Here is a 14,441-nt window from a genome sequence, read left to right as displayed (position 1 = left end):
TCCGGAGCGTCCAGGGCTCTGAGAGCATTCGCGGGCATTCGCTTTGTTCATGTGACATCCTGCTCTTCACAGAACGAGACAAATTACTACAGCTTTCCTAGGCTGTCACATCTGATACACACACACACACACACACACACACACACAAATCCACTATATTGTTATTACAAAAGAGAACTAAGGATTTAAAAAAAAAAAAAAAGCAATATGAGCTGCAGAAATAATAAGTCTGGTCTCTAAACCCTTCTGCGGCATATCAAGAGCCAGGCACCAATCTTACTGCATCCTTCATGACTCTTCCTTCTCAGGATCACGCCATCATTCCTTCTACTGTCTCCTCCCTCCTGAGGCTATGCTGTTCTTCACCTGTGTGTTTCAGCTCCTCCGTCCTTCTCTGGACTCCAGAGCCTTAGCTGAGGCTGCCTGCAGGTCACAAATGGCCAGCAGAGAGCCTTCCTTAGGCTTTAAAGTTTATTACTAAACAGTGGCTGGGGCAGACTGGAGAAGGAAAGAGACCCATCACCCAGAAGCACTTTGTCACCGCATTCCACAGCATCTATTTCCACCATCAAAAGTCCCCCACCTAGGGCTGGAGAGATGACTCAGTCAGTACCTACAGCTCTTGTAGTGGATCAGGGCTCACTTCCCAACTCTCACAAGTGGCAGCTCACAACTGATGGAAACTCCGGGAATGGAAGATCTGATGCCCTCTCCCGGCCACCTTGGGCACCTGCACTCACACGCATGCTCTCCCTCCCACCACACACCCAACCCCACATATACTTAATTAAAGATAAAAACACATCTTTTAAAAATTGTCCCATTTAGCCAGATCTGGTGGCACAGGCAGGTAACTCCAGCACTCAGGGGGCTGAGGAAAGAGGTAGAAATGTAAGGTCAGCATGGTGTCAACACCCCACCCAACACAAACACACACACACACACACACACAGAGAGAGAGAGAGAGAGAGAGAGAGAGAGAGAGAGAGAGAGAGAGAGAGAGAGATTCACAAAGACCTCCCCACGATTCCCCAGACTAAATCTAAAGTATCCTTCAGGAACTGAGCTCAATCCCATCTGTCTGGAGCGTACACCAACCTAGAGAAACTACTTGCTTAATTTATCTTAGCACCTAACACTTCCTATTTTGGCCCCACAAAAAAATCATGGCTTTCTTAACCCCATCTTTCTCATTTCTCCACAGACAAGAATGGTATGATAGCATTCTAAGAGCCAACAGAGTTGGAGAATTAATATTTCTTCTATATTTTCCTAGGATCACTCATTTTTTCCTAAATCTGGAAGTGTCCTACATGATATTCTGTTGAATTAAAATAAAGAAAACATATGGTTTATACTCATTTGTCTACTCAATTTTCACTGTGATCTTTTTTCCATCAAAAAAGAAAAGAAAAGAAAAGAAAAGAAAAGAAAAGAAAAGAAAAGAAAAGAAAAGAAAAGACCAATATTGGTGGGGGTAGGAGGCAGAGTCACACAAAGATACTCCAATCTTGAGAATGAGAGTCCAAGAGAGGAGGGCTTCACTGTGCCCTCCTCTTAGCACTAGAGAGGCCAGTGGAGATGGCAAAGCCCGTGAAGCAATGGGCATGAGCAGACAGAGCATGCAGGCACAGTGATACACACCAACAGCTGTAACAGCTAACGAGTGCTTCATTAGGCACCGGCACTGTGCACAGCAGATTGTATTTATGGTACAACCTACAGCACCATATCTGGCTAAGTGAGACAGGTGGTTTGGTTGCTTTGTTTTTCAATACTGCTTTTTAAAATAAATCCAGGGCCTCACACATAATACCACTGAGCCACATCCCCAGCCCCTTTAAATTGCTCTGACTGGTCTTGAACTCATTATGTAGTCCGAATGAGTCGTGACCTAAGGCTCTTCTGGCCTTGGCTTCCAACATAGCTGGTATCACAGTTTCACATCACCAGACCAACCAAAGACATGGGAGCAGTTTTTACTTGCTTTTTACACAGAAGAAAGCTGAAATACTGTATTCTAAGCACCAATGGTACCAAGCAGAAGGAAGAAACTCCAAACTCTGATTTCTAATGGCAAAACAAAGATGCTACTCTGTTGGACAAAATGGCATCTGAATATGATCAAGACTCCAACTCCTTCACTAGGATTTAAAGCAATCTGTGAATGTCAGCTCAGCTTCCAGTTTAAACCCTTAGAACTTATTTCTAAGTAGGCCACTGGGAATTTGCCTCAGAGGCCCAGTGGACCTGCTCTGGAAGACTCTTTCTAAATTCCTCAAATAGAAGAAATGGGTAAGAAAATAAATGCTTCCCCCAGATTAGACACACACTAAGTTTTAACACAGAGCAAGCATCTTTCCCATCCTCATAGGTAGTCTGAAGTGCTACAACAGTCAGGTCACCGACTGAGTGCTGGGGGAACACCAGCCAAGTCAAGATGCTGAGAAGTCAAGGGTACTGAGTCTAAGCACCAGCAACCAAACCAAGCACACAGGCAGACACTACCACAAATCTCCTGTCAGGTCACAAAAAGAACTATAGAGAACTCTTGTCGGGGAACAAGAGTCTGACAAGAAAACCTCCTAAGCAGCATTCATGGTCAGAAACAACTTTTATTACACATAGCTAATTATTGTCCCCCAGCTAAACAAGGACTGAGAGGGGTGGAAATATTGAAATTTCTTCAATATGTCATCCTACAAACAATGATTTATTAGACTCAACTCTTTCTTTCAGTAATTGAATGAACCTACATAAACTACATGAACACTGATTTCCAAGCCAATGCACACATGGAGAAGACCTATGGGGACATCTCAAGGCCTCTGGAGACCTGTCACCTGGCACGTTAATTAAGAAATTGTTCCAAGAAGTTAAAGTTAGTACAATCACTAGCTGAAATATGTCCCCCAACCTCCACCCCAGCAAACCAAGTCCACAGGGCACAGATAATCCCTGCTTTGCATAGTAAAATTCTAGCTGTCTGTAAGCATGTCAACATTTGGCTGTTCTACAAACCTACCCAACAATGCCAATCAGCTATTTCTAACACTATGCAGAACCACTATAGCCTGCACGATCTCATGTACATTATAAGTGTTACTGAGACCAGAAAGAGCCACAAAATAACTCATCCCTTGAAGACAGTTTGTTTTTGTTTTTCTCACGCAGGGGAAAACTCCAAAAAAAAAAAAAAAAAAAAAAAAAACCCAAACAAAACAAAAACCCCCAAAACAAAGAATAACAGAATCACTGGAAGAGGGCTTCATTTTAGACTGAAATACTCTTATGCTTACATAATTAGAGAAGTCTCTAACTGGATGAAGCTGGACTGCTTATGGTTTTCCTAAAGGCAGACAAACCTATAATTATGCAATCTCCGCAGCCACGCTATTCATTAGACACGTCATCTGTTACTCAATGCTAAAATGCACCAACAGCAATAACTCTTACTATTCTCTGCTTTGAAGCACTAAAGAGCACTGAAGGTATATTAGGCAGAAATGGGTGACTTAGTGCTAGAATCAAACCCAACTTCAAACACAATGTATAGGCTTTAATGAGAGGAAGATAATGGGCTGAGGCGGGAACAAATATGAGCGTATGAAGGTGAGAGAGACGGCAGCCACTGATGCCAGTTGTCCTGGGTGTGGGAGAGCGCAGCAGAGTGAGGCAGATCTGAGAAAGGAGGGAGAGGAGACGAAGAAGCTGCTTTTGTGGACATGGACTCTCAAGGAGGAATAACTCCCAAGCCGTGGCTAAGAACTGGAGGTGACAAGCACGGCAATATGGTGTCCTTATGTGGCACAGCGTGGGAGCACTTTCCTCGGTCAGCTGCAGTACTGTGCAGGGCTGATTCACACCTGTTCAGTATAATTTTCCAGGCCACAGGTTTCAAAGCAGAAGCAGTGGGGGAAGCAGTTCTCTCTCATGGCATGTCTGAGTCCACCTGTCATGACCAACAGACCAACCCAGCTGCCATTCCAGACCAGCGACCAGGTTAGGGTGGGAGGGAGGGAGGAAAGGAAGAGGCACAGACCTGGTCCTACTTATTCTAAATAGGGCCTTCCCGACCACAGGTGTGCCGTGCCTGCAGCCCATGGTACTCACCAGAGAGGAATAAACTTCCCTGAGGCCCAGCTCTGAGGTCACTCACAGTCTCAAGGCCGTTACTAGCCCAGCCTTCACTGAAACACCAAAATGTAGGCTCGCCCTTGCCCAAGCAAAGCACATACAAAGACCCGTGCTTCATCACACCTCAAGTGTGTTTTAAGGTGCTTCGTCGAAAGCTCCCTATGGCCTCAGATACAAGGTCCCCTCTCTGACATCTCCCTACTGTCCACAAGAAGGCCAAGTAGTGCAGCCCTTATAAACGCATAAAGTTTCTTTACCTTTACAAGCAGGACACACACACACACACACACACACACACACACACACACACACACGCACACACGCGCACACGCGCACACGCGCACACGCGCACACACGCACACACACACGCACACACGCACACGCACACGCACACACTAGGAAGGCACACCCTCCAGACAACTGGCACCTACTTTCTCCTACCCCCTGCATATCTGACTCAGCTGCACAGCTTTGCCCATGGTCAAGCTGCTTTCTGAAATTCTGTCCTAAACAAGTAACAAGAAAACTGTGGGATCAGGTTAATGTTTCTATTCTACAAAGCTACTCACAAGCAAGTCTGAACAGAAACACAACCAATTACACAGAGTTGATTAAATTCAGCAGCATGTATTTTATTAGTGAATTACCAAGCTAAGACAAAGCAGACATTTAGTGTTGCTAAGGATTGCTGACTATGAGTCAACATGACTCAGACACTCAGGAGAATCTGATAAACACTAAATGTCATAAAATACACATACCACTTTGGCAAGGAAGAAGGGGGGTAGCAAGGGTTGCCCGACTTTATTTTACATTTCTTAGAATAAATGGCACACGCAGCCAGAAAAAATTATTTTCTAAAGACTGGGAATAAGTATTTCCAGATCTCTTTAAATGAGAACTTGATTCTTCCATATTTTCTGTAAAAGGCATTTACTTTTTTTTTGGAGACATACAAACAGTTAACAGTATAAACAATATTCTCAACTTCTCTGTGTCAAAATCAAAGTAAAACCTGAGTTCTCTGTAAAATCAGCTCCAATTACCTATATCTAGTGACATATATCTGTGTGTCTCCTGACAGACAGATATTAAGCAATCTACACTCATCAGGAGTTGGAGTTAATGGCTTACTCACAGCTTGAGCAATCTTTAATAGAAACTTGGTTACTTCTCACTACACTGAACTTCAAAGTTGTAATTATTCCTCCACACAGATATTAGTGTGGTAAAATTAAAACTGAATCCCATGTTATAACTGCCTCCCACTGGAAGTAAGTGAGCAGTATCAGGTATATGACATAAACTAGTCAGCAGCTAGTTTCTTCCCAAATTCTAGGAGAAATCCTGGAGGACTTTCTAGCTTTCTGCCATCTGCCTCCCCACAGCCCTCCCATCATATGATGACAGACGTGGTACGCAGATCCCACATCACTGAAAGGGCAGTTGGCCTGACTACTTTCTTGCAGACTGCAGTCTTTGGAAAGACTGTTTCCACATCTCTATAATGGGTATCGGAATAGTACTGAGAGCTGGAAATAAGGCTGTGTGGTTAAGAGCACTTGTAATTCTTGCAGGGGAGTAAGGGTTCGACTCCTAGCACCCATATGACAGCTCACAAGAGCCTATAAGGCCTAATCCAGGAGATCTGATGCCGTCTTTGACCTCTGTCAGCACCAGGAATGCATGTGGTGTACACTCATTCACGCAGGCAAACACTCACACACATAAAATAAAATACAAATCTTTTAAAACAAGAAAAAGATAAAGAAGAGTACCAAATTCAAAGTGTTATCATTAGGTACAATGCTCAAAGCAGAGCTGGCTGAGAGTACACTAACCAGCCATAGCTGTAACTAAAACCTCTATGGAGTAGAGAGTTAATCTGCAAATATAATCAGTCCAAATCCTAAAACCTTTTTGCCCTCAGAACTAAAAAAGTCTCAAGTATATATTAACTTGCAAAGTAACAAGATCAACCCCTAGACTTCAAACTTCAATGCCAAGTGTTACAGATACTCCTTGCCAAGCTCAGAAACTCCTTTACCTTGCAAATGGGTACTGAGCACTGAGTGTACTCCAGGCAGGGGAAATGCCTTCAAGAAGAACAGCAGCCACCTCTGCCCCATGAGGCAAAGAAGTTTAGCAGAAGGCCATGGCTGTTGACACTGGGGCAGAGGCTAAATAAATGGTTTCACTGCTCCCATGGAGACTGAGTCAGAATTATACTCGTCAAAGGAAAACACTGATGATGAACAAAGAAAGCCAGGAATGGAAAGAATGAACAACCTTGAATGGGCACTGACTATGTACGAGGACCTGTGAGCACACTGCCTCCTGATCCAACATAAACTGGGCACTATTAAGCATACAATAGAGATAAGGAGAGGTGAAATCATCTGGCAGGTCATGAAGTTAATAAATGGTAGAGTTATGACTTCAAGTCAGCACCAGAGGCACAAACCACAGTGTATGAGCTACCACAGACATAGACAAACATACTTGATACAGAGGCCAGGGAGTAATGAATGTCTTGCTCCTTATCTAAAGGCTCCTTGTTGCACTGTCTTCCCGTGAGAGGAAAGGATGAAGGGGAAAGAGACATTTCCTGTGCTTGTCCTCAGATTTGGTTTCCCTTCACTATACAGACAGCTACCCTCGTGAAAACATTTGCTGGCACTCCATAAACTACCATGGCAAAGGGGTCACAAAATCACAGAACTGAAAGCTTCCAGTTTCTAAAGCAACCATAGCTCTTTTCATCTTAGACCACACCCTTAGACTCTCTCAATTCTCGAGTTGTGAGGGTCAGGTCTTTGATTTGACTCAAACACATTCCCCACACCCCAATCACCCACCGATTTCTTCCACTAGACTGGAAAGAATGGTGAGTTCAAAGCAAGGAGCAGTATTCACTGCAGCGTCTCCAGACTGACAGCGTTTTCTGTCTGGGCCAAGTCTTATCTACACTGTGAGACTTGCAGACCCAGGAAAGAGGCTTAAGGAACAGAGTTTGGCTTCGATTCTGGCCCAACACCAAAGCTCCTGCTTGAATTTCTGGCAATAAAGACAAAAAAGAATCTCTTCTGAATAAGCCTACAATGGTTGCTGAGAAACTTAAAGAGGTCACTGGTGAATCATCCAGAAAACCTGTGAAAACTGAAGGCTATTTTTCCTTATTAATCATACTTTCTAATATTCTCAATATAAATTTATCTCACTTACGCTAGTAAATGCTGAATCACGTGGTTTACCCACATATTTAAAAGCAATGTTTAAGATTAGTAAAGCATACGGCTGAGAACAGATGAGACACTAATGTGTGTCTCCAGCCCGCAAAGCTCTCTGCCTAGAGTCAACACTGCTAAGGGGCTCCGGACTGTAACCTCACAGAGCTGTTCTGTGTCTTACATGCTACCTTCTGAAGATGACTATGGACACATCAAAATAGCAAAAGACAGAATGGATACAAGGACTCAAAGCATGACGTGTAAGGGAAACTGACTGTCATGTCTCCCAGTGAAATCACAGTGTTCTTTAGCTGCCTAATTGTCATGTACAGGAACACAAAGACTGAGAACATGCCTCTTTTAACTCCAGGATATCTACTCTACAGTACCAACATAAAAGCAAACAAAACCAAGGTCCACAGAAAAGCAAGGACAGGATTCTGGGCAAGGAACAGAAGTTTAGTAATTGAGCTAAGCAAGCTCGGAGTGTAGTGATGAAGTTTCTGCTCAGTCATCCAACAGGGATTACTACCAAGACGTCTCCATGCCTAGCATCCACTGTATCCTGAAGAGCGATCAATAGGGCAGTACTGTATCTTCTTACAAAGAGCATTGACAATTTTTTCCCCATTCACAATGTCCTCAAGAGCTCTGACACAACCACTACAACTGTCTGACTCCGTGTGATGAGAAAGTCTGTTCCACAGCTGTACCCTATTGGAATCCTCTCAGAAAAGTCTAGGTTACCACCAGGTTAGCAAAGATAACAATACATCTGAGCTCTCTTGCCTTGCCTTGCCTCTCTACTTCTCTACTCTCTCCCTCTCTCTGCCTTTCTCTGCCTCTACTACTCCCAACTCCCCTCCCCGTGCCCTAAATAAACTCTATTCTATGCTAAAAAACAAAACAAAACAAAACCCAATAAATCTGAACTCTCTACACATTGTTTATACCTCAAGCCCATATAGAGAGTGGTTGTGTTCTTGCTCTACGTGATTCATGAAACTACTACATGTGCACATTCATTTGTCTTCAGTGCAATAGCCCTAAATCAGCAATGATAGCCAAGACTGTTTGTCTTCTCTTCTTTAAAAATCTCGTATCAAAGAAACAATGAATGTAGACACTCAGCCTACTAAAAACGTGCAGGGAATTTGCTTGTAAATGAAATAGATTCCTATAGTAATATGACCAACTACTACGGTATCTAGTTTGGGGAAGCAATTGTAACCAAATCTAAAATAAGAAATAAAGAACTATTAATATTCACTGAGCAAGTGGTTCTGACCTCCAAGGTGCCAATTACAACAGTGAGCGATATTTATAAAATTGGAGGATTGAGTACATCACAACCCATACACAAGCACCCAGCTACAGCACCAAACAAAACAAGAGCAATTTCAAGACTTAAACCTTGATGTCACTGTGGCTGCTCCCATCTCTAGCTGGAGCTGCTTCTGTCTTGTTCTTGCCAGTCACTGTTGTACTTCTTGTGTGATCTACTTTGCCAGTATCTTTTCTCTCTAATCCTTTTTCCAACTAAACAATTCTTTCTTTGATATTACATTCTTGTTTATAAGTACAAGTCATAAAGGTGTATAAGACACTGAGTGTGTGCAAAGAGAAAGGGAAAAGAGTGGCTGGAAGCACATGATGTATGCTAGTAGACCTTAGTCTCTTGAGGAAGGTTCCAGGCTGTAGAAACAGGAAACCACCAAAGTCTCAGCTGACTTTTGCATAAAATGTTGACTATAAAATCCTCAGGACATGCAGAGAACCCACTGCAGGTCCAGTGCTACTTGATGGAGGTACAATATAAGGCCCCAATATCAGGATCATCAGTATTGGCAGAAGCATTAACAGAAGAGAGTCCAGAAGCGGAGACAAACATGTGCGCATGGGCGCACACATACATGCACACACACACACACACACACACACACACAAAACTGACCTAACAAAGGTACAAAGGCAAGTCACCAGAGGGAATTTCTACATGTGGCGCTGGAACCATGGGCTACTAAAAGGAAAAGAGAAGCAGAAAGAGGAGTGGGGAGGAAAGGAGGGCAAAGTACAAAGAAGAAAGGGGGGGCAGAGGATGGAAAGGAAAAGAAAACCAGATGCATACCTCATACCTTATACAAAGTGCAAAACATAAAACTTTCAGAAAAGAAGAAACTTAGAGGAAAATCTTTAGACTCAGATATGTTACCCAAAGCAACATTCATTTGAGAACAAACTGGTAAACTACATGTCCTCAAAATAAAATTGCACGTTGAGAATATAGATTGGAAGAAGATACAAATTATATATATCTGTTGAAGAATCTATACTCAGAGTATACAATATCTTTAAAGTGCACTAAAGAAAAAAAGACAGTCCAATAACAAATAGGGATAAAACACAACAGCAACATCACCAGAGATAAATGTCAATGAAGTGCATGAAAAGATCTCCAATGTTATTAAAAACGCAGGTGATACAAGCTAAGTATGTCAAAACCAGAACAGCAAGCCAGCACCACTAGCCGCCGAGGTGGCTAGCTAGCCCTCTGAGGTCTGCCTGAACCTGGCTTTGCAGAGGGAGCAGGAATTACAGATCTACTCAGTTCCACAAAGCCATTACTAACTCCTTGGCAACTATCTTACAAAAAAAGCACATTTAATATCATTTACACTTATCACAATGACTCACACAGACTTCAGAGTACAATGTCTCAGTGTCCTCAGTATGTTTTTGATGAACTTTCTATTGGATTCTGAGACTTTCTCACTAAGTACTATACACTGACCTCACTCACAGGACCCTCCAGTCTTGCCCTCCTGTGTGGTGGGATTACAGGGGTATATGCCTGACACTTATTACAATTTTTATGTAAAATGTGGAAATATTCCCTTTTAATGAATAATAATTTGTATTATTAATAAATATATAATAAAATACAATCTATATTATCAATTATTAACAAATATCATCCCTCCCCCCGACAAGATACAAACAAAAAAATAAAGATACAAACAAAAGCCAGCAGTTAAGAGTCTCTTGTCAGTTCCCAGGTGAGTGGCTGCTTTCTATCTCATGTTTCCTGTAGTTCAGTGGTTCTGAGTACCGACAGCTCAGGAGCATCTACTCTGCCTATGAAACTGTTAGAAACAACAGAGCCCTAAAGCAGAGACTGGTGGCAATCCTGGGGTTCCATCTAAGAGCAGACAGGGACAAAAAGCAGCCTGTATCCTTGCAGGTCCCACAGGCAGTCTGTCCTAAGGCGTGGGAAGATGAGTTGGAGTTACACACTGCCTTTTGTCTTAGATTCTTTTCTTAATAGAATCTAAGGCAAAAAAATAAAGAAAATCATTGTTTTCAACAAACCTAGAACTCAATCAGCTGTTTCTCTATTTTTATGCTCCTAACTTATTTTAGGTCTTTATTAAACTAGAAAACTAAAATGGGTGTTAAAACCCAAAAATAATGCATTCTACAAAAGTGTTTGTTTTAAAATAAGCTTTGCTCCTAAATACCCTAGCCATTCACTCATGTCTATTTTTGAAACTGCACCCGGCATTCTTCTAAAGTCTGTAGATTTGCTTCTAGTTTTAGCTACAAATTGTCACTTTCCAGTGAACATCTGTGAGGCTTTTAATTAGCCTCCCACAAGTGGATACATTAAAAAAATCTAGTTAATTTCTGTAGCTTTTTGTAAAGACAGTACAAAAACAAAGAGAATGAGGAAACACAGGAGGCTAAATCAGGACATCTGGGCCTGACAGTGATGTGCTCTGAGACTGTGGGTTAAACATTGACTCTCTGGGGGCTCAGTCCCCACATTTAAAAAGAGGGGATTGAAATAAATGACCTAAAAAGTCTATTTCAAGCTGAAGTACTGAAGAAGCTGCAATCTTACTCTAATGTTCTATATATATAATTGTTTTCCTTAAGTATCTATCTATACTTTAAATTTTAACAATTATTTTAAGATACATGCATCTTTTGGGAGTAGGACCGAGCACCTCTTGACCCTCCTTCCTGGAGAGCGGAACAAGGAAGAAAAGGAAGGCACATAGCTCAGCAGATGCAGACCAAATGGCAGCGTCAGGAGCTTGAAGGTCTTAGTCCTCACTGGGCTAATTATCTGTGAGACTGTGGAGTGCTCCATGAGGCCCCCACGAAAGCTCCACTTCCCTACTACTGCTATTGGCTCTAGATGACGGCTGTTCACATTTGACTTCTGGGCCCATCACCAAAGATGTTTTTGCAATCCCAAGTTATGATCTAAACTTTAATTTTATCTATTTTCAGAAATTTGTCCTATATGTTAATTAAAAGCATTTAGCACAGAACCCAGAATAGACTAAACTTAAGCATTAGCTAGCTTACTAATATTACCATAGGACAGTATTGGTCTTTTAACCAGACTTACCAGAAGTGATCTGCAATTCAATTTAATAAACTGCTTTTGGCCAGCTACACACCCAAAGTCAGGGGCCAGGGTTCTTAGATGTCAGAATTACTTAGGATGCTTGTTTCAAACACATAATACTGAGCTCTATTTAAAATAAGCATCCCCAATGCTTTCCCACAGGCTGCTAAAGCCACAGTCACAGGCATTTTTCTACAGCAATTTCAAAGAGAATCTCTCCCCTCAAGAATGTTCAACGTCCTTAGTCATCAGGGAAATGCAAATCAAAACAACCCTGAGGTTCCACCTCACACCAAACAGAATGGCTAAGATGAAAAGCTCAAGCAACAACACATACTGACAAGGATATGAAGAAAGAGGAAGACTCCTCCATTGCTGGTGAGATTGCAAACTGGTACAGCCACTCTGGAAATCAATCTGGAATTTCCTCAGAAAACTGGAAATAGGAACCCAGCTATACAACTCCTGGGCATATCCCCAAAAGATGGCCTACCATACCACAGGGACACCAGCTCCACTATGTTCATAGCAGCCTTATTTGTATTAGTCAGAAGCTGGAAACAACCCAGATGTCTCTCAACCAAAGAATGTATACAGAAAATGTGGTTCACTTACATACTCAGCTATTAAAAACGAGGACATCATGAATTTTGCAGGCAAATGGATGGAACCAGAAAATATCACCCTGAGTGAGGTAATCCAGACCTAAAAGGACACACATGGTATGTACTCACTGATAAGTGGATATTAGCCAAAAAATTCAGAATACCCATGATACAACTCACTGACCATATGAATCTTAACAAGAAGGAAAGCCCAAGTGTGGCTACCTCAATCCCTCTCAGAAGGAGGAACGAAAGAATCATGGGAAGCACAGGGAGGGAGGGATCTGGATGGGAGAGGGGAGGGGGAGGGAAAGCAGGGAAGATAGGAGAGAAGCCCAGAGGACCAGGAGAATGAACAGAAATATGCAGCAGTATGGGGTGACAGGTATGGGGAACCTTTAGGAAGTCCCAGACACCAGTGTGAGAGGCTCCCAGGACCCAATGGGGATGACCTTAGCGCAAATGCCCAACAGTGGGAAGATGGAATCTAAAGAGACCACCTCCAATAGATAGACAGGGCCCCTATTTAGAGGCATGGGGCCACCCACCCACTTTCAAATTTTTTGACCCAGAACTGTTCCTGTCTAATGTAAATGTAGGGGTAAAAATGGAGCAGAGACTGAGTGAAAGGTCATCCAGAGACTGCCCCAACTTGGGATCCGTCATCCCATGCACAGGCACCAAGCCCTGATGCCAGGAGTCTACATGGCTGTCCTCTGAGCGGCTCTACTAGAAGCTGACTTACAGCCAACCACTGGACTGGGGTCAGGGACTCCTATGTAAGAGTTAGGGGAAGGACTGAAGGGGCTGAAGGGGATTGCAACCTCATAGGAAGAACAGTATCAGCTAACCCAGACCCCTGGGAGCTCCCAGAGACTGAGCCACCAACCAAAGAGCAAACATGGGAAGGTCTGAGGCCTCGGCACACATGTAGCAGAGGACTGCCTGGTCTGTCCTCAGTGGGAGAGGATGTACTTAATCCTGTAGAGACTGGATGCCCCAGGGAAGGGGGATGCTAGTGGGTAAGGTGGGAATAGGTGGGTGGGTGGGGTGGGGGGAGTACCTTCCCAGAAGCAAAGAGGATGCAGGTTGGGTGAAGAACTCATGGAGGGGGGACCAAGAAGGGAGCAACACATGGAATGTAAATAAATAAAATAATAAGAAGAAAAGGAACTTAAGAAAACCTCCAAGCCTTTGTTCGTTCTTCTTACTTCAGAGCTCACCGCAGCTTTCACAGTGCTGGCTGTACTTATCTTTTTTCCTTTCCTTTTCTTTCTTTTTTTTTCTTTTTCTCTTTTTTCTTTTCGAGACAGGGTTTCTCTGTATAGCCCTGACTGTCCTGGAACTCACTCTGTAGACCAGGCTGGTCTCAAACTCAGAAATCTGCCTACCTCTGCCTCCCAAGTGCTGGGATTACAGGTGAGCACCACCACCGCCCGGCCAGTCATGCTTATTTTATGCAACCCTTATATCTGGATTTTACTTGCCAGCACTAGAGCTGTCCCATTTGTCAGAATCTCATCCCGACACAACCAATGGCATAACTCTTTCATCTTGTATTTGAGACCCCTGAGCACCTCTGATCTCTTGATTTCTAAAGATTCCTAACATAGGGCTAATCCTGATCTCTAAAAACAGAAAGTTCTTTATGCTCATTGCTGCCTGGGAAGCTGACCATAATAGTCTCATTAGCAGCCCTAGACTCAACTTTATGCCCATGACCCTGCCTGCTACTGGAAGACAACAGGACGTTAGCATATGTCTATCAAAAGACATTACAATCTGTCCAAACAGAGATTTCACCCATGAAGAACTTCAGTTCATTTTTGAGTCAGAGTTCTCTAGAGGAACAGATCTTTTAGAATGAGTGTGGTGTGTTTGTGTGTGTGTGTTTCAGTTTTTCAAGATAGGGTTTCTCTGTGTATCCCTGGTTGTCCTGGAACTCACTCTGTAGACCAGGCTGGCCTGGAACTCAGAAATCCTCTTGCCTCTGCCTCCCAAGTGCTGGGATTAAAGGCGTGCACCACCACTGCCTGGCGTGTGTCTGAGATT

General features: G+C 43.0%; 1 protein-coding gene across 6 annotated transcripts in view; it reads right to left on the bottom strand.

Annotated features, from left to right (window-relative positions):
* The window catches only part of Nsmce2 (NSE2 (MMS21) homolog, SMC5-SMC6 complex SUMO ligase), a 213,814-nt gene that overhangs the window by 173,368 nt on the left and 26,005 nt on the right, over positions 1 to 14,441 (bottom strand). The gene's annotated exons all lie outside the window — the stretch shown is intronic.

The sequence above is a fragment of the Apodemus sylvaticus genome, chromosome 17, assembly GCF_947179515.1.
Source record: "Apodemus sylvaticus chromosome 17, mApoSyl1.1, whole genome shotgun sequence".
Taxonomy (NCBI): domain Eukaryota; kingdom Metazoa; phylum Chordata; class Mammalia; order Rodentia; family Muridae; genus Apodemus; species Apodemus sylvaticus.
The sequence above is the reverse complement of the archived record's forward strand: the minus strand, read 5'-3'. Positions and strand labels throughout refer to the sequence as shown.